Here is a 23,205-nt window from a genome sequence, read left to right on the forward strand (position 1 = left end):
ACTGCGTGAAAACAACGGTGAAGTCACTGATGACAGTGCCACTAAATCAGAGTTATTAAACATGGTTTTCCGAAACTCTTTCACCAAAGAAGATGAAGTAAATATTCCTGAATTCCAATCAAGAACAACTGCCAAGATGAGAAACATAGAAGTAGATATCCTCGGTGTAACAAAGCAGCTTAAATCACTTAACAAAGGCAAGGCCCCTGGTCCAGATTGTATACCAGTCAGGTTCCTCTCAGAGTATGCTGATAAAATGGCTCCATATTTAGCAATTATTTACAACCAGTTGCTCACAGGAAGATCCGTACCTGAAGACTGGAAAATTGCTCAAGTCACACCAATACCCAAAGAGGGAAGTAAGAGTTCCGCTAAATTACTGGCCTGTATCACTAATGTCGATTTGCAGTAGGGTTTTGGAACATATACTGTATTTTAACATTATGAAGTACCTAGAAGAAGATGATTGATTGACACATAGTCAGCACGGATTCAGAAAATATCATTCTTGTGAAACACAACTAGCTCTTTATACTCATGAAGTAATAAGTGCTATCGACAGGGGATGTCAAATTGATTCCATATTTTTAGATTTCCAGAATGCTTTCGACGCCGTTCCTCACAAGCGTCTTCTAACCAAACTGCATGCCTATGGAGTATCGCCTCAGTTGCAGGACTGGATTCATGATGTCCTGTCAGAAAGGTCACAGTTCGTAGTAATAGATGGAAAGTCATTGAGTAAAACAGAAGTAATATCCAGCGTTCCCCAAGGAAGGGTTATAGGCCCTCTATTGTTCCTGATCTATATTAATGACATAGGAGACAATCTGAGTAGCCATCTTAGATTGTTTGCAGATGATGCTGTCGTTTGCTGTCTTTTAAAGTCATCAGATGATCAAAACAACTTGCAAAATGATTTAGATAAGATATCTGTAAGGTGGGGAAAGTGGCAATTGACCCTGAATAAAGAAAAGTGTGAAGTTATTCACATGGGTACTAAAAGAAATCAGCTAAATTTCGATTACGTGATAAGTCACACAAATCTGGAGGCTCTGAAACCACTTATTGATGATATTTTGTTGAATGGTTTGCACACTTGACACTTGTTAATGGACCAGCATTGAAATCAGCAGTAATTTGAGGAAGGGTTGCACATCTATCATGTTGGACAATTCTCTTCATTCTTTGTTGGTCCTTCTTTTGCAGTCTTTTTCCAGCCCCAGTGATGTCGGAGATTAGATGTTTTAGCGGATTCTTGATATTCACAGCACACTCGTGAAATGGTCATATGGGAAAATTTCCACTTCATTGCTACCTTGGAGATGCTGTGTGCCATCACTCATGCGCAGACTACAACACCATGTTCAGACTCACTTAAATCTTGATAACCTGCCATTGTAGCAAGAGCAACCGATCTAACAACTGTGCCAGACACTTGTTGTCTTATATAGGTGTTGCCGACGACAGTGCCATATTCTGCCTGTTTACATATCTCTGTATTTGAATATGCTTGCCTATACCAGTTTCTTTGGTGCTTCAGTGTATATACAGTGCAGGCACTGTAAATATTTGTAAGTATTTGAATTTATTTCTGCAGCACTGCCTTGGTGACATTTTTCCATGACCCCTTCCTATGATATGTGATTTGTAAGAAATGTGATAGGCTTTGTTAGGTGTTTAGAAATATGGTTAATTATTCTAGGAGACATGCCATGCAATCTCTCTCTCTCTCTCTCTCTCTCTCTCTCTCTCTCTCTCTCTCTCTTTTTTTTTTTTTTTTTTTTTTTTTTTGGTGGGGGGGGATTTAATTATACTTGTGACTTCTGTCTCATCTGTAGGTGATAGGAATATACAATCTGTTACTTTTTTGAAGCTTTTTATGTTATTTACTATTTGACCATTCTAATTTTTGACGAACACAACCATTACATCTACCTGTATGTAGTACAGATATAAAATTCCACATACTTCTTATGGACCATTTAACTGTGTTCCTTCGTTTCTCAGTGTGATATTAACATAAGCTGGCATTTCTGTCTATTTTCTGCCAAAGTTTTGGAGACATTTGAGGAAGTTTCAGTTGTATGTTTGTAATAGCTGGCTTTTGTCTTCCTTATCAACCTGCTATGAGCTTTCTACATTTCTTTATAGACCTCACTCTTCGCTAAGCATTTATCCTCCTGATAATCTTTATGTGCTTCTTTTACTTCTTCCCTACTCTGAATAATTTTTGGTGTGATCCAGTTTCTACTGAGCTTTTTTTACTTTCGTAGATACTTTTGGACATTTAACATTTGTATAAAATTCACAGAAGATTTCCTGACCTAAGTTTTTTTCGCAAATCTCCTCCCAGTTTTATGTTTTTAGTAAAATTTCCAAGATATTTAGGTTTTCATCAATTAAATTCAAAATCTCTTCTGCCCCCTTAGGATTTCTACCAGCCTTCGTCTTTTTACCTACTTGATCATCTGCTGCCTTCACTATTTCATCTCTCAAAGCTACCCATTCTTCTTTTATTGTATTTCTTTCCCCTGTTCTTGTCAATCATTCCCTAATGCTCTCTCTGAAACTCTCTACAACCCCTAGTTCTTTCAGTCTATCCAGGTCCCATCTCCTTAAATTCCTACCTTTTTGCAGTTTCTTCAGTTGATAACCAATAAATTGAGGCCCGAGTCCACATCTGCCCCTGGTAAAGTCTTACAATTTAAAATATGGTACCTAAATCTCTGTTTCACCATTAAATAATCTGTCTGAAACCTTTCAGTGTCTGCAGGCCTCTTCCACATGTACAGCCTTCTTTCATTATTCTTAAACCAAATGCTAGCTATGATTAAGTTGTGCTCTGTGCAAAATCCTACCAGGCGGCTTCCTCTTTCATTCCTTACCCCCAGTCCGTATTCAGCTACTACTTTTTCTTCTCTTCCTTTTCCTACTATTGAATTCCAGTCCCGTATACTATTAAAGTTTTGTCTCCCTTAACTATCTTAATAATTTCTTTTATCGCATCATACATTTTTTCAATCTCTTCATCATCTGTGAATCTAGTTGTATATAAACTTACACTACTGTGGTAGGCACGGTCTTTGTGTCTATCGTGGCTACAATAATGTATTCATTATGCTGTTCGTAGTAGCTTATCCATGTTCCTATTTTTTATTCATTATTAAACCTACTGCTGCATGACCCATATGTGATTTTGTATTGATAACCTTGTATTCACCTGACAAGAAGTCTTGATTCTGCTTCCACCAAACTTCACTAATTCCCACTACATCTAACTTTAACCTATCCATTTTCCCTACTTGCGTGACTAAGGTATCTGACATTCCATGCTCTGATCCTTAGAATGCCAGTTTTCTTTCTTTTCTCCAGATAATGATGTCCTATCGAGTAGTCGCCACCCGGAGAACCAAATGGTTATTTAACCATTCAGTAAAACTGCACGCCCTTAGGAAAAATTACATCTGTAGTTTACCCTTGCTTTCAGCCGTTCGCAGCATGAGCACAGCAAGGCCATTTTGGTTGATGTTATCAGGCCAGATCAGTCAATCATCCAGACTATTGTCCCGGCAGACAACCCTCCTTTGTGGTTGCACCTACGGTACGGCTATCTGTATCAATGAGGCACGCAAGCCTCCCCACCGACAGCAAGGTCCATGGTTTACATTATACACCATTATTTCATTTTCCTTATTCCATGCTCTGCCATAATTAAAAACGATTGGCATATCAGTAGCTAATAATACATTAAAATTTCATCTGATTTATTGGAAGCACATTGCACATTTTGGATGTGGTGATGCTTGACTACATCGCAATAGGACTTGCTATTATTGAAGCTATTTGTTTATCAGTAGGCAATATGAATTTGTCGTGGGACAGACTCATTTCTGTAGCCGCCGACAGTGATGCCTTAAAAATGATTGGCCATCACCAAGATTTCACATTTTGTTTATCATGGTGCAAATTGCCACCAATTCAAAGGATTCCTGATTGGTATGGAAGTAGGGTATGGGGACATACTCATCACAGCACACTTCATCGGCCTACCTGGGGAAAGGATTTTGATGATATTTTCTGTGCCATTCATAAGAAAATATCCCTGCGTCTCAAAATGAAAGGGGAAGTAATTCATTGCCTAAAAGATTTGATGCCTTTGGCTAAAATAAATATACATCTCAACAACTTAAATTCATCATTGCAGGCCAAAGAGCAGCTGATAGTTCACATGAACGATCAAATCAAATCATTCATAGAAAAGTTATCTTTGTTTGAGAGGCAGAGTCATTTGCCTTTAAAACTGCCTGAAGGTACCAGTTTCACAGTTACAGAGCCAAGGTAAAGAAGCTCACCATATCTCTTGAAACCAGATTCAAAGAGCTCACCAACTTAGAATTGGAAATGAAATGTTCAGCACTTATTTTCAGTTTCTTCCAATGGTTTGCTAATGTCACTGCAGTTAGAAGTATTAGACTTGCAAAATTCAACTTTGATGAAATAAGTGCTACAATATGTTTAATTTGTCATTGTGGTACCATTCATTACAGCAAAAAACATTTCCCAAGCAGCACAAAAATACCACATAGATCATGTGTGTATTCGGCACTACATACTTTTGTGAGTAGCTTTTTTCAGCAATGAACGACTGTTTCTTCAGAATGTGACAATTAAGAGCATCCTCCACGACAATGCTGTGAACGCCTTAACACCTGATATTTCTGCTTGTGTTCTGAAGAGAGACTATCAGATTTCAGAAGTGTAATAAACGTACCTAATTTCTTTATTTCTTTTAAAATAGTTATTTCTTATTTATTTCCTTTATTTCCTGTATCCATGAATAACAAAATGATGTCGGCAATGATGTAAAGCACAAGCAACAAATTGAAAGGCTCACAGTGCCAACCCAATGCAGTACAGTTGTTCACAGTTAGTGCTATGTGGAGTAAGGGTGCTCTGCAGCATAACAGGGAGTGCACCAGCTGGAACAGCCTGAAGCCAATTAATTTGTTTTGTACAGTCCAATAAATGCAAACATGGGAAAGTACCACTAGGTGGGGAGGGGGGTTGGGTGCCAAAGGAACAGCACTTAATGCAGCATGATGTATATTCCATAAGCTTCCAGGCATAAATTTGTTGTTAAATTTCAGGGTTCATGTTTTGTTATTATTTTCATTATTTATTTCTTGTTTCAGTGCAGTTCTCTTTTGGTCATTAATTTTTGGGTGCACTGCTGGATGATAGTCACTAAAATAGTACACTGTGAATTACTATTAATTGAACAGTTTCATAGTGCCATATTTTCACTAACACTAAACATAAGTACATGAATGTATCAATATGTCAAAGAGAGAACTTCAGATTTTTGATGTTGACATTAAATTGCTCAAGTCATCTATCAGAAAATGGAGTGCTGTGGTATTGTTGGAGAACATGATAATCTTAGTGACTGATAGTAATTGATGTATGCAGGAAAATAGTTTTTTTATATAGTGTTAAGCACATTGAGAAGCCAGTTTTGGCACAACTTTCCTCTTGCAATGTCTATCCATATATAGTATAAACATAATAATTGCATTACAGTACACTGGGAGCTCAAGTATAAGTGAAGATATTGTTGGCAAATTGTCATGGGGAGACTCCACAAGCTAGTGTAAATACCTAGCCAATGGTTGTGGTTACAATCAGTAATGATGAGGGAGATTATGGAAGTTAGTCCAATGGTTCCTGTACAAACTACAACACAATAATACCATAAAGAACCAAGTATTAAAACAGTTTGAGGGCTTATTGACAAATCATTAAGTGTAGTAATATTTCATGTACGTGGGATACTTAATAGGCACATAGTTTAGGTTTGAAGGTTCAGGTAAACCTTGCATTGTCATGAAGATAATGACACACAAATTAAATGTACCTTGACCCTTTTCTAAAGTATAGATTAGATTAGATTAGATTAATACTTGTTCCATAGATCATGAATCCGACACTTTGTAATGATGTAGAATGTGTCAGGTTAATAAAAGATGTCTGTACAAGATATTACATTACACAAAATATTGCATGACATTAATGTTTAAGTTGGTTTTTTTCCCCTACCTTAATTTATATCTAAAAATTCAGCCAATGAGTAGAAGGAGTTGTCATCTAGAAATTCTTTAAATTTATTTTTAAATGTTGGTTGGCTATCTGTCAGGCTTTTGATGCTGTTTGGTAGGTGACCAAAGACTTTTGTGGCAGCATAATTTACCCCTTTCTGTGCCAAAGTCAGATTTAACCCTGCATAGTGAAGATCATCCTTTCTCCTGGTGTTATAGCTATGCACACTGCTATTACTTTTGAACTGGGTTGGATTATTAACAACAAATTTCATAAGTGAATATATATGCTATGAGGTTACTGTGAGGATCCCTAGATCCTTAAATAGATGTCTGCAGGATGACCGTGGGTGGGCACCAGCAATTATTCTGATTACACGTTTTTGAGCAATGATTACTTTTCTACTCAACGATAAATTACCTCAGAATATGATGCCATACGAAAGCAGTGAATGAAAGTAGGCATAGTAAGCTAATTTACTGAGATTCTTATCACTAAAATTTGCAATAACCCTAATAGCATACGTAGCTGAACTCAGACGTTTCAGCAGACCATCAGTGTGTTGCTTCCAGTTTAACCTCTCATCAATGGACGCACCTAAAAATTTTGAAAATTCTACCTTAGCTACAGACTTCTGTTCAAAGTCTATATTTATTACTGGAGTTGTGCCACTTACTGTACGGAACTGTATATACTGTGTTTTATCAAAATTTAAAGAGAGTCCGTTTGCTGAGAACCACTTAATAATTTTATGAAAAACATCATTTACAATTACATCGCTTAGTTCTTGGTTTTTGGATGTTATTACTATACTTGTATCATCAGCATACTTGTGTTTATTAGCACTTGATACATATTTAGTGCTTTGTTGCACGTACAGAACAAATTGCTTGCTTGCAAAATTAATCTTACATTCTTCAGCATACATTTAATCTATTGCTCATATACACTTAGTTCTCATGTATGTTTACAAATTTTGTTTCATTTCTCTCCTTGTCTGGTGTTATTGTTGAATGTTAATTCAAACTATTTCAGATGGTCACAAATTTTGTATAATTAGAAGATGTTTTCTTTTGCAGGAGTCAGTATGTGCACTGTGTGGTCTCTTGAGAGAATCTTCTCTGATGACGTAAACTATGAAGGAGAAAGACACGAAAGGATCATGCTAAATGAATCTCTAGATTGTGTAAGTGTTTTCTTGATGTTTCTTTGTTATTTTGTGTACTTGAGTTTTTGAATAGTGTTCTTGTTTAGTGGCTACCTAATTTTTCGCCATCATTGGTGAGAAAACTTTACAGATAACTACATAGATTAATTTACCTTAGCCAAGAACAGTTATAAAGAAAGCCAAATTATGAAATTATTTTTAACCAGCAATAGTCTGATGAAATGAATAAATTAAGCAGCTGTAGGAAGTCCTATAAATTGTTTTTTTTTTTTTAAAAACTTTATAATCATATTTGTGATTAGCAACAAGTGCTTGAGCGAACATCTGTATCTTCATAGCAGGGGTGTGCTGCTGCTACTACCACTGCAATCTGTAGTGGAAATATTATGAACTTTTGCAGCCACTATGATGTGGCCATTCACATCAGAAAAGCTGAATAATTTCATTTGAGGTTACTCAATTCTCTGGAACTTTCTCTTTTTTTCTGTAGGAAAATGATACATAGTTAACATTCCTTCTGGTTATTGTATAGTTGTTCTTTTCATATTTACAACAGCCCATTTATTTCAGATTACTATTAGTAATGGTGATACTGGTGAATCATATTAATGTCAATTAACAAAAGATAATGCCTCATCAAAGTTTCAATGTCAAAGTAATATTAAAATACTTATTTATTCCTGGTTCTCCCTTCTGTGTCATCATCTCTTTCAACTTTTTGCTCTTTTGTTTCTTACTTTTTTCTCTTCAGTTCTTTTGTAGCTTTGTGTTGCTGTCCGATTTGTCACTTCCTATTATTTCTGCAAGTAAGTAGGGCAGTTCTAGATTTTAAATTATTGAAGTTTTGTATTAGGATACGCCTTCTATCATAAAATCCTATGTCTTTTCCTGGGCAGTAGAGATCCATATACTTGTCTTGCGGAAGCTTCTGAATCATTCTGAATAGCATCCCACATCAGTATGCAGTGGTGATGCACAATACTATTGGTTGACTGTCTCACAGTGGGACAAACATATATGCAACCAGCATGATGAAGCAAACTGAATTACAGTTGGAAAATAAGACCTGTTGACAATTAGCATACCAATTTCACACGTGTTCACCCTCTAGTCAGTAATTTTAGTGGTCAAGGGTCAGTGGCAGTCATAGTGGTGTGCTGCAACTGCATTGAATGAATTATTTATTTATCAGCAACTGTCATGGGAATTAATCAGATACTTAGATGGCAGAATAGGCGGTATTTTTTCATGGATTTTTTTGTGTTTCAAGAAATATGTAAAATCCACAAGAAATGTGTGCAACAATCTGAAGTTGAGCTGATATTTCAATGAAAAAAAAATCAGTTTTTGAAAATATAATGTAATTGTATGGATAAAAAAATCTACTCGGCAAGCAGCAGCAGGAGAAAACGTATATAAAGGTATCAAAATTAGCAAGCTTTTGGAGCCAGTCACTCCTTGTGGCAGAAGAGGTGAAGGGAAAGAAAGAGGGGAGAAGGAAAAGGAGTGGTGAGTTTTAGGAAATGGGGAGAGTATGGAAAAGTCACCCAAAATCCCAGGTCAGGGGAGACAGTGGATGGGATGAGAAGGAATGACTGATTCAGTCAATTCACTTGTGAGCGACTTTTCCCAAATTTTCTCCATCCAGTTTGAGTCAGTCTTTCCTTCTCATCCCATCTGATAAGTCTTTTTATTCATCCTTCTTCCTCCCTCTTCAACCCTTCTGCCAGAAGAAGAAGCCAGTGGCTCCGAAAGTCTGCAAATTCCAATACCTTTATATGTGGTATCTCCTGCCACAGCTTGGTGAGTAGACTTTTTATCTATCTGATTAGATTATATTTTCTGAAGTTCAGGTTACATGTACCCCTAGTAAATAAAACATAAATCTTTCATTTGATCAAATTGTGGCTGGTTTCAATGTTTTTCATAGTGTTACCATATTCACACCATAATACATTTTTGTTGTATATAAATGCAGATGTGCAGAAATGAAAGTATAGGTGTATTTGACAGTATTTGCAATAGCAATTAATGGCATGAAATTGATGATAAATGATTGGATTAATTACTCCACAAATTAAGTTGAAACAGCAGGCTCCCTTGACTTTGTTACGGTCCTTAGTTGGCTTTTACATTACATTTGACAGATGGGTGAAGTGAACTGGAAAAACTTATTTTAATCTATAGGCCAAGAAATTGGTGTCTCCTGACAGTTATTAGTGTCTTGTTTCTAAACACAGTGTGAAGACACCATTCTAAAATTAGCATTTTTTGAAGTTTTTCGATCTTAACACTTCGGGTACTGAGTCATTGCGCACGGGTGTCTACCATAAAGACTGGCTGATTTTAACGTACTTTAAACTACTACAACTCATTAAAGGTTTCAGTTATAGCAATAAAATTACTCTTATTGGAAAACCTAGACTTTCTTGTTTAAAACCATATATAATACCTTTCTCTTGAATTAATACATACTTTTGACAAGTGTTATTATTATAACATTGTTTTTGAAAAAAGGAAAAATTGGTCAAAGGTATGTTCACTGTATTTTCTAGAAGGAAATCTTTTTTATTTTACACAAAAATTGTAATTATGATGGATACAGTATGCCTTATCTACAGTAACCTCCTGTAACTATTTTAGGATGCAATTTTGTTCATTTTGTGGTAAATTTTGAAGCACGGCATTTTGCACAATGCTACTTTACATTCACTACACTGGTAGCTTGTGTCTTTTCGCCACACTTTTCCAGTCAGTTTTTTTTCTGTCAGAGAACACACTACACACTGTTTTTGTTTCTGTTTCTTACCTACTTCTGTATCAATCTTTTCCAGGAAATTATTTCCAGTTAATAGTATTGAGAGTCCAGATGGACCAGGTCGGGGTTCAAGATCTTTGCTTTGTGCAATATCTGCACAGATAACTGTCATGAAGTTAGATGTTGTGAGGCATTTTCCAGTAATGTTATTGTATAATATGCAGGAATTTACAATCGCCATTAGTATAACATGAAATGCCAACTTTCTCCACCACTTCACAGTTCAACGTTCAAATGCGCTGTATGACAATCGCTGATCTGATAAGTCAACACCAAACTTGTAGTCCACTACACAGGCTGGCTTCGACTTCTCTCTTCCTCTCTCATCAGTGAAAGTGACCATCTCAGCAGTGTGCCTTGTACTTATCATATGCACATTTCTTTTGTCCTTTCAACACAGTGTTGACATATTTCCTTTACGCCTGAAAATAAGTTCACCTCGCTGAAGGTTCAGATCTTTTATAGCACGAGGCAATCCCTGCCGAGATTTTCTTGTTGTTCCCACAAGAGCAGTTTTTGCAGTTTCCAGTTCTGAAGCAAGTATTGGACTTGTGTAGAATCTGTCCGTAAACAAAGTGTAGCCTTTTCCTGACAGATTTGCAAACAATGTCTTTACCAGATTCACTGTGTCAGACCTTTCACCCGCATAAACGGAGAAATTCCAGAAGTAACCTGTGTCAGACGTATTTATTTGGTTTTTGTGGCATGCACTGTTTGAAATACACACGACCTCGAAATTTACACACGCCTTCATCTATTGTAATTTTTCGAGATGTTGTATACGCATGCTGGAAATTAGCACACTCATTATCTAGGAGGGATCTCACCTTGTGCAGTGGGTCATAGCCAGTTTCTTCTTTCCTCTTAGCTAAGGAATTATCACTAATGTGGAAGTTTCTCAAAATAGAAAGAAATCTGTCACGGCTCAAGATGTTTGGACAGAAATTACACGACACAGCAGGGTTCTTGGACCAATGCTCTCGTATACGTGGCCTCACACTTACACACAAATGGACTTCCTTATTTCCGTAAGTGTAACTTCTTTCCACTTTGATAATGAGCAGGTGGGTGAAACGGAATTTGTGCTTCATAATTTCCTGATGCATTGTTGAGCATACATATTAGTTTGTTCCTTTATATGTTTCATCATACTGTCTGTCAGGAAATATGAAAAAAATTCTAGAGGTGCACTGATCTGGTCCAAACTGACAACATTGCATATTCCAGATTGTCCTGAGAATAGATCAATATCCCCTGATGCACGATCAGTAGCCGTCCAACCTTCCTCAGAATTGGTGCGGTGCGCAGGTCTCGGCTTCCCCCTCGCCGTCAGTCTCACTCGTTCTTCAGGCGGGATTATTTGCTGTTGAAGTGCTTGGACACCTGCTCTCCTCTTCTGAATCTATCAGAAGAGTAGTATTTGCAAAGAAAATCATAATTATGTACTGAGAGCTTTTTCAGTGAAAATCTGAACAAAAATTATACATGTTTTGTTGTCAGAATTCTTTAACTGAACTGCCAGAAACTACTTCTTGAACATAGTCCACATCATCATCAGAGTCATCTACAATATCTTCCTCTGACAAATCAATGTCACTTTCTTCTAAATCACGAAGTAACTCGTGAGCAATTTCTTCATCTGTCAAACCACGCTTCGCCATGTCGACGCTACTGAGACCGTGTGGGAAAAAATCACCGCTCAATAAACCCGACAAATAAAAGGGGAAGCACACCCTTCCACAGCATGCCCGCACCATCTAGTGACCAATACTCGAACTACAGTCCATGCAGCACCTCCCAGACAAGCGGGAGCTGTAACAACACAAAGGAAGGAAGGGGAAGAACGAGAACATGCGTCCGTAAAAGTACAGGCATTGGACTTTCGGGCAGGTCGCGCACGCCTATATTTTTAAGGGCGTCGGCGCCTAAGTGTTAAACATATATGACTGTAAAACACAGAGTACAGCTCTACATGTATGCAGAAAATGGAGTATGCGACTGCTGTACCTTTACTTTGTAGTATGGCTGTTAATTCATCACGCTAGTGTGTGTCACTAGCCAGTGGCTTTGTCGCAGTGGTAACACTGGTTCCCGTCAGATCACCGAAGTTAAGTGCTGTTGGGGTGGGCTAGCACTTGGATGGGTGACCATCCGGTCTGCCGAGCGCTGTTGGCAAGTGGGGTGCACTCAGCCCTTGTGAGGCAAACTGAGGAACTACTTGATTGAGAAGTAGTGGCTCTGGTCTTGCAAACTGACATACGGCTGGGAGACCGGTGTGCTGACAACATGCACCTCCATATCCACATCCAGTGATGCCTTTTGGGCTGAGGATGACATGGCGACTGGTCGGTGCCGTTGGGCCTTCCAAGGCCTGTTCGGACGGAGTTTGTGTGTGTCACTAAAAATTCTAGATGCAATTCTCCATTAGACAATCAGATTGATTAGAGGAGATCTTAGAACTTGGAAAAGCATTCCGATCAGCAGATATCAATACAGCTTGCAGTTACTTGTCCATTTGTGAAATGACATTTTAAGACTCATTTGGGAGTAATGAGATTGTTTCGAATTTGTACAAGAAATTACCATGTAGTATTGTGGTAACATTAATTATTTATACAGTCTTGAAGAAAATCACCTCATATTTTTGGGAAGCCCAGGATAATTTCAAATTTGATAAAATTAAGACAAAGAATGTATTTGTAGCTTAGATTTTGTTCTTTACTACTTAATGTATTAGATAAATACTACAGTTATTATGTAGTATGTATAGATGATTTGGAGCAACAGTCTCTATTGACTGATCTGTCTTATCCATTAGTTGTAGCTTGTGCATCTGCCTCCCAATGAATATCCTAAATCCATTGAGTGAGATTAGAGGGAAGATCTTTCTCAACTGCTGCAAATGTCTCTATACTCTCTCTGCTGTTGTTTGGGTATTAACCGCATTTTAAATAGTTTTTGTTTAGAAGTTTAATGTATTTTAATAATATATTGACTTGCAGATTGGATCATAGGTATTCCGAATAGTAAAACCAACAAAATTTTCTTCTTGTAGGTACTTGCAACAATGTTTCTCAACTTTGTTTAAATATGGTGTATCAATTTTACAGGACCATATACATTTGAAACTGATTGATCTGACCTCACTTAACAGTTAACAATAACAACTTGTGGCGACTATCGACCAAGTCGCGGTTAATATCTTTGTTTTTGGCAAGCTCTTTGCCCCAGTCTGTGGTCGCGCGCGAAAGTGTACGGACGTGTACCGAGAATTCAGAATGTAAACAACTGTATATGTGTGCTTACGAGAAATAAAAATAGTGTTTATTACATGTGGTGTAGTGTGCATCATTGGATTCGGCAACCCTACAACGCTTACCCATACTGGTGACCCCGAATTTTCTTCGCGAGTGCTACAACGAAATCTTATACCGTCGAACAGTACACAATGGAGCGCTTGCCGCCTGCTACACCGACCACGTGCCAACTAAGTGTTCCAACGGACGCTTCGGCATGGTTTTACAATTATCCACCGGGCGTCCGCAGTAGCTCTACGCAGTTTCTGAACACATTGATTAGCTGTACTCAACAGGACAGTGTTTATACAATTCCACAGCCACGTGTTCCGAGTGCTCAACAGCCGACACAATGTGCTCAAACCCCAGTGACTATGTTTACAGGTTTCCCAAGTGCAAGTGTGAATTTTCCACCCGAATCAGTGACTGTACAAATCGAGCCGGACGCTCAAGACAGGAGAGTTCATATTTCTGCCGGAACTCCGGATTTTGCACCAACCCCCCCTACACCACCAGCGTCCGCTTTACGAGTGTTTCCGACGGCACACGCCGTTCCTGCCGCGTGTGTTCCACAAACATTAGGTGATTTTAACTATTTTAATGCACCTGTAGGGGAGGGGCCCGGAAACTGTATTCCGTCGTTCGCCGCACATCGGTCGACTACGGTTGATTCTACCGCGCCGGTCCATTCTACGCCCGTCGGCGTTACTCCGTCGACCGCTCGATTCGTTGATTTCTCGACCAAGGTCGAGCCAGCCGCGCCTACCGTGCCGCGTGCCACTGACAGTGGCGGAAGCTGGTGCACCGCTACTGCACCCGAGACAATTACGTTGCAGAACTATGGACAGGGAGAGACAGTTTCTGATAAACATTTATGTCAAGACTTTCCCACCCGTTGGCCGAAGCTACCACCCCTTTGCAAGGATCACCCACGCACATGGTTTACCTTGGTCGACCACGTCCTGCAGCTACACGGCGTCGCCGACGACAATTCGAAGTTCCTATGCTTACTGTGTCACCTCCATGACGAACCGGATCTGATCTGCGACATTGTGGCTTCGCCCCCCGCTACGGACAAATATGCGTTCGCCCGACGCACCATCCTCGAGCGACTATCCACATCGACAGAGGAAGCTATCCGCCTCATCAGTCAGGAATCGCTGGGATCCAGGTCCCCGTTGCAACTCTGGCGTCATCTCCGCGCTATGATTGACACGCATCACATGCCGGACATTACACTTTGGACCATCTGGTTGCTGAAACTTCCCCCGCAAGTTCAACTTCACCTTCTACATGTAACTTCGGCCCCACTAGATGCCAAACTGAAGATCGCAGACCAGGTTTACAACATTCTGCCCCCCCCCGCATGCCCCCCCAGGGTGCCCTCAGGCCTCAGGGGTTGGCACACCTGCGCGGCAGTTCCCATCCTGCAGTACAAAGTGCGCACGACTCGCTCCACGCATGCGCGCGGAGCCAACGCCGCCTGGCAACTGCCGCAGTAACTCCTCTCCTACCAGCACTACTGCAGCGTCGCCATCGGAGGGAACTACAAACAAGTCCCCCTCCACTGCCGCTTCGACCTCAACCAGCACGACGGGCGACGCCACGCGCCGCCCCGCTTGGTGTTATTTCCACTCCCGCTTTGGCGACGCGGCTAAGAACTGTCGTTCTCCATGCGCGTTCCCAAACTAATAACGCGACCCAATTCAGGTGCTACGGGCCGCGTTGACCCGCACAGACGCCTATCACTAAATACTTCTTCTCCTCACGCACCAGGACGCTTGTACGTGAAAGATGCAGTGTCTTGCCTTTCATTTCTAGTCGACACGGGGGCTGAGGTTAGTGTGATACCTTTGTCCGCAGGTATTAAATTCGAGCCTTGCCCCCCGCTTCGAGCCGCCAATAATTCCCTGATCCGCTCTCATGGAATAACGAATTTAAGCCTTAAATTGCAGGACATTAATACGCCCTTACAGTGGACTTTCGTTATCGCGGATGTGGATGAACCTGTGCTTGGGGTAGATTTTCTCTTAGCCCACGCACTGTCACCCGACCTACAACGAGGTACACTAACCTTTAACTCGGGAGACCGTACCACCGGTTCAGATATCTTACCCCTCTCATCCGAAAGCGCCATTCTGCTGTGTGAGCTAGCGGAAACTGCTGTTGCAGTGCTTTCTCTTAGATCACACAACGACGAACTTCGGGACAGCAATGGGGCCCTCCGCTTACGCATCGCCGCCGTGCAAGCCAAGCTCACGGACGCGCGTAAGCAGACCGCCCAGCTGTCGCACACGGCCACGCCCCCAACCCCCGCACCACTTCCTCGCACCTGCAGCCGACGCCGCGTGACATTTCTACTGCCGGACGGAAGCTGTACCCGCGACGCTACCAGGTACCCCACCGAGCTCTTCGACAAGGACTACCAGTGGATCACCGCCACTGCTGCTGAACTGCCGGCCTTGGACACACACACGTGTGCATTACAGGTTAGTCACAGTGCAACGGGTGCTGGTCCAGCATCCCCATCGGTGTTCGCGATCAATAACGGTACTGTCCACAGAATAAATACCACAGAAGGCCCACCGGTACGTGCAAAGGCTAGGCGTTTAAATCCGGAAAAACTTAAACACGCCAAAGCTATTGTTCAGGAACTTTTAGATAATAAGACTATCCGCCCTTCTTCTAGTTGTTGGTCGTCACCCATTCATTTGGTGCCTAAGAAAGATGACACTTTCCGCCTCTGCGGTGACTATCGGGCGCTTAACGCCAGAACAATTTTAGATAATTATCCCGTCCCAAATATTCAAGACTTTGCTTCCCAGCTGCATGGGGCACAAATTTTCAGTGTAGTCGATTGTCATAAGGCGTACCACCAACTGCCAATGGCACCTGAGGATGTTGAAAAGACCGCTATCATCACCCCGTTCGGGTTGTTCGAGTATTTGTTTATGCCATTCGGCCTTAAAAATGCTGCACAGACGTGGCAACGGTTCATCGACTCGCTGGTTGGAAAACTGGACTTTGCATATGCGTACCTGGACGACTTGTTAATTTTTTCTTCCTCCCTCGAGGAACATGAACAACATTTAAATACAGTGCTCCAACTATTAAAAGCAAACGGTATCGCAGTGAACAATACTAAGTCACAACTCCGCCGCACCAGTGTCACTTTTCTGGGCCACAGAGTTTCGGGCGACGGCATCCGCCCCCTAACTGAACGGGTGGAGGCCATTAGTATGGTGCCTTTGCCCAAAGATTTTCAGGGCCTCCGCCGCTTCCTTGGAACGGTAAATTACTACCGTAAACATATTCCCCGCGCCGCCGACATACAAGCCCCACTGATGGATGCCCTCGCAGGAAAAAACACATCAGGGTCTCGGGCGGTCACGTGGACTCCAGATATGCGTCGCGCATTTGATAATCTAAAGTCAGCCTTACAGACAGCTGTTACGCTTGCTCACCCCATTCCTGATGCTCCCATCTCGCTTACTACAGACGCAAGTGATACAGCAGTGGGGGCAGTACTTCAGCAATCCGTGGGTTCTGTTGTACAGCCGCTCAGATTTTTCTCTCACAAACTGACCGCTTCCCAACGTAAATGGTCGACCTTCGACCGGGAACTGTTTGCTATTTACGCGGCTATCAAATATTTCCAAGACGATATCGAAGGTCGCCATCTCGTGGTATTTATCGACCACGAGCCATTGGTTTACGCTTTCCGTAACCCAGGTAAGGACTCATCCCCGAGACGTTTTAGGCATATGGACCTTATATGTCAGTTTATGAATGACATACGTTACGTCAGAGGCGCAGACAATGTCGTCGCTGATTTTCTGTCTCGGGTGTCGGTTTTATCTTCACAACTGGACCTCAGTGAGCTCCCTAAATTGCAGACAGAGGATACTGAACTCGCAGCATTGCGTTCCGATATCAAAACAGGACTCAAACTAGAGTTACGGACACTTCCTGGGTTTTCATCACCCATCTGGTGCGACATTTCAACAGGACGCATACGCCCGGTGATTCCTGCACCTCTCTGCCGGGACATATTTAATAGTATCCACGACTTGGCACACCCTGGCGTTCGCGCCTCCGCACGTCTGGTATCTGAACGTTTTGTTTGGCCCGGGGTGATAAAACAGTGTCGCAGTTGGGCACGAGCATGTGTGGCTTGTCAGCGCGCAAAAGTAGGACGTCATGCACAGCCCCCCATGGGTACGTTCGATGTGGCAAAAAAGAAGATTCCAGCACATACACATCGATATCGTCGGGCCCTTACCCCCCTCAGGCCCCTTCCGTTACATACTGTCCGCAATTGACAGGTTTACCCGCTGGGTAGAGGTAATTCCTCTCACTACTATCACAGCCGATGCAGTGGCCCGAGCCCTGCTGTTAATGTGGATCTCGCGCTTCGGCTGCCCAGTCTCTGTCACCACCGACCAGGGCCGCCAGTTCGAGTCTGCCCTCTTCCGACAGCTTTGTGAACTGTGTGGGGTGAAACGATTTAGGACTACAGCATACCACGCCCAGAGCAATGGGCTTGTGGAACGCTGGCACCGAACGCTTAAAGCTTCCCTGATGTGCCACGGAGGTGAGTGGGCCGATGCCTTACCATGGGTAATGTTAGGCATTCGGGCCGCGTACAAAGAGGACCTTGGCGCATCCCTGGCAGAGGTACTGTATGGAGAACCCCTCACACTCCCAGCAGAGTTAGTTGAGCCTTCACTTCCTCCAGATCAAATCTGCGACTCGACATTCGTCGGGCAGGTCAAGGAGCTAATTGCTAACATCCGCGTGCCGCCTCCTCGACCACACACGCCCCCTCCCGTATTTCTGCATAAGGACTTGGCGTCGTGCACTCACGTCATGGTGCGTGACGACACCATCCGACCGGCACTCAGACCTCCATATACGGGCCCGCACAGAGTCATACCATGGCGTACCAACACGTTCGAAGTGCTCATTAACAGCACGCCTCAAACGGTATCCGTCTGCCGCCTCAAACCTGCATGGACTCTGGGAGAACTGCCCGATATCCCTCCCAGTCAGACCCCATCCCCTGCTGCACCCACCTCGCATGAGGCATCTACCGACAGTCCATGGATGAGCGACGCCCATTCCCACATGTGTGACGTTCCCCACTCCCAGTCGTGTGACAGTGCTACAGGTGCGTGTGACATTCCTAGGCAGAGTGATGCGTGTGATGACTTACCCTCCTACAGGCAGCCCCTCGCCTCTCCCCTGTTAGGATTCAGTGATGTATCAGGGACCAGCCTCAGAGCGTGTGATGTCACCGATGACGACTCGTGTGGAGATTCTGTCAACCCGTATCAGGAAGTGGTAGTGAATGTCAACACAGATCTCATTTGCAGCTCTAATGTGTTTTTTGTTATGCAGCCGGGTAATGTGTACATCTTCTACGAACAAGCCAGCTTCCCCAGTGACAACTTAACTCACATTCATCTCCTCCAGTCTGTCCCCTTGCCTGTTGGTACTGACCCATCAACGGTCAAAGTCATATGTACCGCCACAGGCATTCAGATCCGCTATCCTGGCCCCTCACAACCCACCATCCCCTCCCCAGATCCCTCAACTGCTGTACGAGGATTCACCCGGTCAGGCAGGACCATCCGCCCCCCTCGCTGGCTCGAAGACTTCAATTACTAATGTAATGTAATGTAAGGTATGGTTTCTGATTAAACACCCTCTCCCTCCCCCCTGGGTGTTTCCTTTACATGTATGCCCCAATATTTATGTTTGTGCTCCACACTCTAGGGGGGGGGGCTAATGTGGCGACTATCGACCAAGTCGCGGTTAATATCTTTGTTTTTGGCAAGCTCTTTGCCCCAGTCTGTGGTCACGCGCGAAAGTGTACGGACGTGTACCGAGAATTCAGAATGTAAACAACTGTATATGTGTGCTTACGAGAAATAAAAATAGTGTTTATTACATGTGGTGTAGCGTGCATCATTGGATTCGGCAACCCTACAACGCTTACCCATAAACTCAATAGTGTTATTATTTTCCAGCTTGTAATATTTAATCCTGTAAAGATTTGAGTATTGAGTACCTGTTGTTTTTGACTTGAGTAGAGGGCAATGCATTTCATTGTTTACATCTTCCTGTATGGATAGGGTGACGTACAAACAAGGAAATGTACTGCCCTCTGTGCAAGTCAGAAACAATAACATTCCTCAATGCTCAAAACTTTGTAGGAGTGCAGATACTGAACTGTCCTATGTGATCTTTGCAGTAGAAATACAGTATCTGGCATCAGTTTTACTCCTATTTGTTACTGTGTATTATGAACCTTGATAATCTTTATCTTGAATCATTGTTTCCTTTTAATCAGTGTCTGTTCATAATTGCCCCTGATCGGAGAAAATTTCCGACCCAGGCGGGAATCAAACCCAGGTCCTTAGGATTGACATTCTGTCGCACTGACCACTCAGCTACCAGAGGCGGACAATTCATTGATATCTTGATACTACACAATGCATCCACATTTCACACAGATACATACGGTGCAAATAAATGAGAACACTGTAGTATGCTATTACGTATAACTCCTATTCCCTGAGTATGAGTATGTGGGAAAATATTTTATGTATTCTCAATCAAGGTTCAAATGATGTCCGTTACATATAGAGTCTAAATATCAACTGACCCATTTTAAAATAAGCTTGATAGTTAACCCTTTTGCTTCTACAGACAAGGTCTTTGCATTTCTTGTTGTGGCTGCTTTTATTATGGCTGTACTGCTTGTCAAATGCTGGTGCCTGTCTGAGAGACAGTGTTCCGATCGATAGGAAATACTGAACCAATTTTTCGGAAAATATTAGGTGGAAACATTTGATTTCTGCACGCTTACAGTATGATAGCTGCACTCAAAGAACTGAATTTCATTTCATTGTCTGTCATATTTACTGTCGTACATCAAATTAAGTAAAATATCAGACGGAATTTTAAAGAGTTCACTAAGGTAAAAAGGCATTGCGTGAACTTAACATATGGTTGATTGTTAGCTTATATATTGCAGGGAATGAAATGTAGCCAAGATACCTAAATTTTATTTAAAGTTGATACCAAAAGGATATCTCATTTTGGGTTTTATATTTGAAGGATGGTAATGTGTGACTCACCCATTCACATCCTCACACATCACAACTCGAGTGCTCATAACAATTGTTATGTCTCATAAATGATTCAAGATATCGAAACGAGGTGTTCTGCAAATGACAGTACACAGTGAGGCACATATGTTATTGATAAATACATGAAACTTTTTTATTCACCGAGTATGGAAGTAACTCGTCCTCAGCATTGAGAGGTTAGCGGCTCAGGACGCATTCAGATGTCTATAACAGTGTAGAAAAATCAAAGCGGCACATGTATACATGTCCACAGCACCTGAGCAGCAATGTAGCAGGGCATGTATACACACCCACAGCAGCGAAAGGCAAGATGATGATAATCTGCATAACTTGTCATGAAAAAGACACTTCCACTTTCACATGGATACTGGTTGTCATCTAACTTGGGAACACCCAGCTTATGGTGTGCATGTAGATATACTGCTGCCATGATGTAATATCATCTGCACACTCAGACAGAGAAAATACAGTAGCCTTGGTCTGTCTCTTTATGTTTTAATTGTTGTTGACAATAATGATGATTTGATGAAGATGATGGTATCTTCAGACTGGTTTGATGTAGCTCTCCACATGGACCACCTTGTGCAAGCCTCTTCATCTTTGCATTACCACTGCAACTTATATCCACTTTAATCTGCTTACTGTATACAAGCCTTGTTCTCCCTCTACAGTTAGTGCATTACATTTTACTGGGTGCATTCTGTTTTCAGACAACAGACAAGGGAATAGTGATAAACGGAGATCACATCTTTTCTTTCTTTCCTTTCTTTCTTTCTTTATTTTTTTTCTTTCTTTCTTTCTTTAGTTTTCTTTCTTTATTTTTTCTTTTTTTTATGGTTGATGCAGCTGCTGTGGATCTCTTTTTAAAATTGTATGTTGCCTGATTGATTTCTCAGTCTTTCAAAGCTGATGCTTTAATGTTTTTCAGTGTGCTTAGCTCATCTCTGTTTTGTCTGATGTTCATTGCCACACATACAAATGTATACAGGTTGGAATTCTAAATTAGGGTGTTTTTGCTTAAAATGAAAATGTATTTGCAGGACATGCTGTAGGGATAAAAGAGTGAGACCTTGTGACTCCGAGAGATTTGTAAAGAAATAAGAACTGTTTCTTCTCATTGACATCGGAGACTTATAACATGGTGGATGTTTATAGGGACCCATTATTGCACTCATTATTTTTGCTCACTTAAGGCTCCAATTGTTTCAAAAAATAATCCTAACTTCACAATCAGCAGCAACAAAAGTTATGAAGTATAAGAAAAAACAAATAGGCCATTGGAGCTAGTAGGTAGAATATGGACACCATGATGAAGGCAATCAAGAATTTACAAGACAGAGAGAGAGAGAGAGAGAGAGAGAGAGAGAGAGAGAGAGAGAGAGAGAGAGAGAGAGAGAGTTTCACGCAATGCTAAGCTTTTTATTTTTATCGTGATCTTTACATCCTGGCGTATTTGTTTATTTTAATTATTTTAACATCTAGCTTATCAAAATATTTTATCATTATCAGTGAAGACAATGTTGTGTGCTGTGTAAACTCGTGGTTTCCTTCAACATTATGTCCATATCTTACTTACAAGGCCAGATACCTTGTTTGTTTTATGTTACACTTTGTAACTTTTGCAGCTGCTCCTAATTGTCAAGTTGGAATTTTCTTGAAACAGTGGGGAGCCTTATACATGAGCAAAAATAATAGCTGTAACAATATAAATCCCCAATGTTACAGAGAAGAAACATTTCGTATTTGTTTACATAGCTCTGTGTGTCACATGATCCTGCCCTTTTATCACTATTAGCAAGTTCTGTAAATATGGTTTTATTTTCAGCAAATGTATCCTCATTTAAAGCTCCATTCTGTTTAGGCACATCTGCTTCTCTATTATTGTACAAAATTGTGACATATTTCAGAATGAAGATAACAACAACAACAAGAACAACAGCTAAAATATCTAATTGAGAAGTCATAATTTATTCTTCAAACAGTTGGAACCTTATATAAGCAAAAATAATAGATGTTATAATAGTTCCTTATAAATGTGCACCTCGTTATAAATCTCAGATGTTACAGAGAAGAAACAATTCTTATTTGTTTACGTCTCTCTCTAGGTCATGTGGTCTCACTGTTTTATTACCATAACATCTCCAGTACATGCTTTCATTTTAACCAAAAACATCTTTATTTATAACTCCAATCATTTTAGGCATATTTGCTTCTCATCTTTTATCCAACAAGTATAACATGTTCAACAAGTAAGATGTAGTGTAAGTTCACATACTCCATATCATGTATCACAGATATGATAACAGTTTGAAATTCTGTTTACAGTACAGAGTTGGAAGGGCACGATATAATGAAATCAATTGCCTATCAATGTATGTGTCAAGGTCTCACTGCAATATTGTGAAGAAAGACAAAGGATTATACATAATAGATGGTGGGGTAAGTTATGTAATGTAGAGACTCGAAGTTAAAATAAACTGATTACTTCCTTGTAAACATTTGAGTATGAGTGTTTTATTTAATACACATTTTATTATTTAAACTGCTGCATGTAACTTTAAATGTCATATTGGCTCGAGGAATAGGCTCAAACCCTTTTTAATGTGTACTTGCTAGATCTAAACAACAGTATAATATAAGAGAAACCAGTGGAGTGAGGTGTGGCATATA

General features: G+C 41.1%; 1 long non-coding RNA gene across 1 annotated transcript in view; it reads left to right on the forward strand.

The window, feature by feature from the left end:
* LOC124723216 overlaps positions 1-22,913 on the forward strand; it is a 43,318-nt gene extending 20,405 nt beyond the window's left edge. Inside the window, exons 2-3 of the long non-coding RNA XR_007006541.1 lie at positions 7,176-7,282; positions 22,861-22,913. This is a non-coding gene — a long non-coding RNA (uncharacterized LOC124723216). The remainder of the gene's footprint in view (positions 1-7,175; positions 7,283-22,860) is intronic.
* The last annotated feature ends 292 nt before the right edge of the window (positions 22,914-23,205 follow it).

The sequence above is a fragment of the Schistocerca piceifrons genome, chromosome X, assembly GCF_021461385.2.
Source record: "Schistocerca piceifrons isolate TAMUIC-IGC-003096 chromosome X, iqSchPice1.1, whole genome shotgun sequence".
Classification (NCBI taxonomy): domain Eukaryota; kingdom Metazoa; phylum Arthropoda; class Insecta; order Orthoptera; family Acrididae; genus Schistocerca; species Schistocerca piceifrons.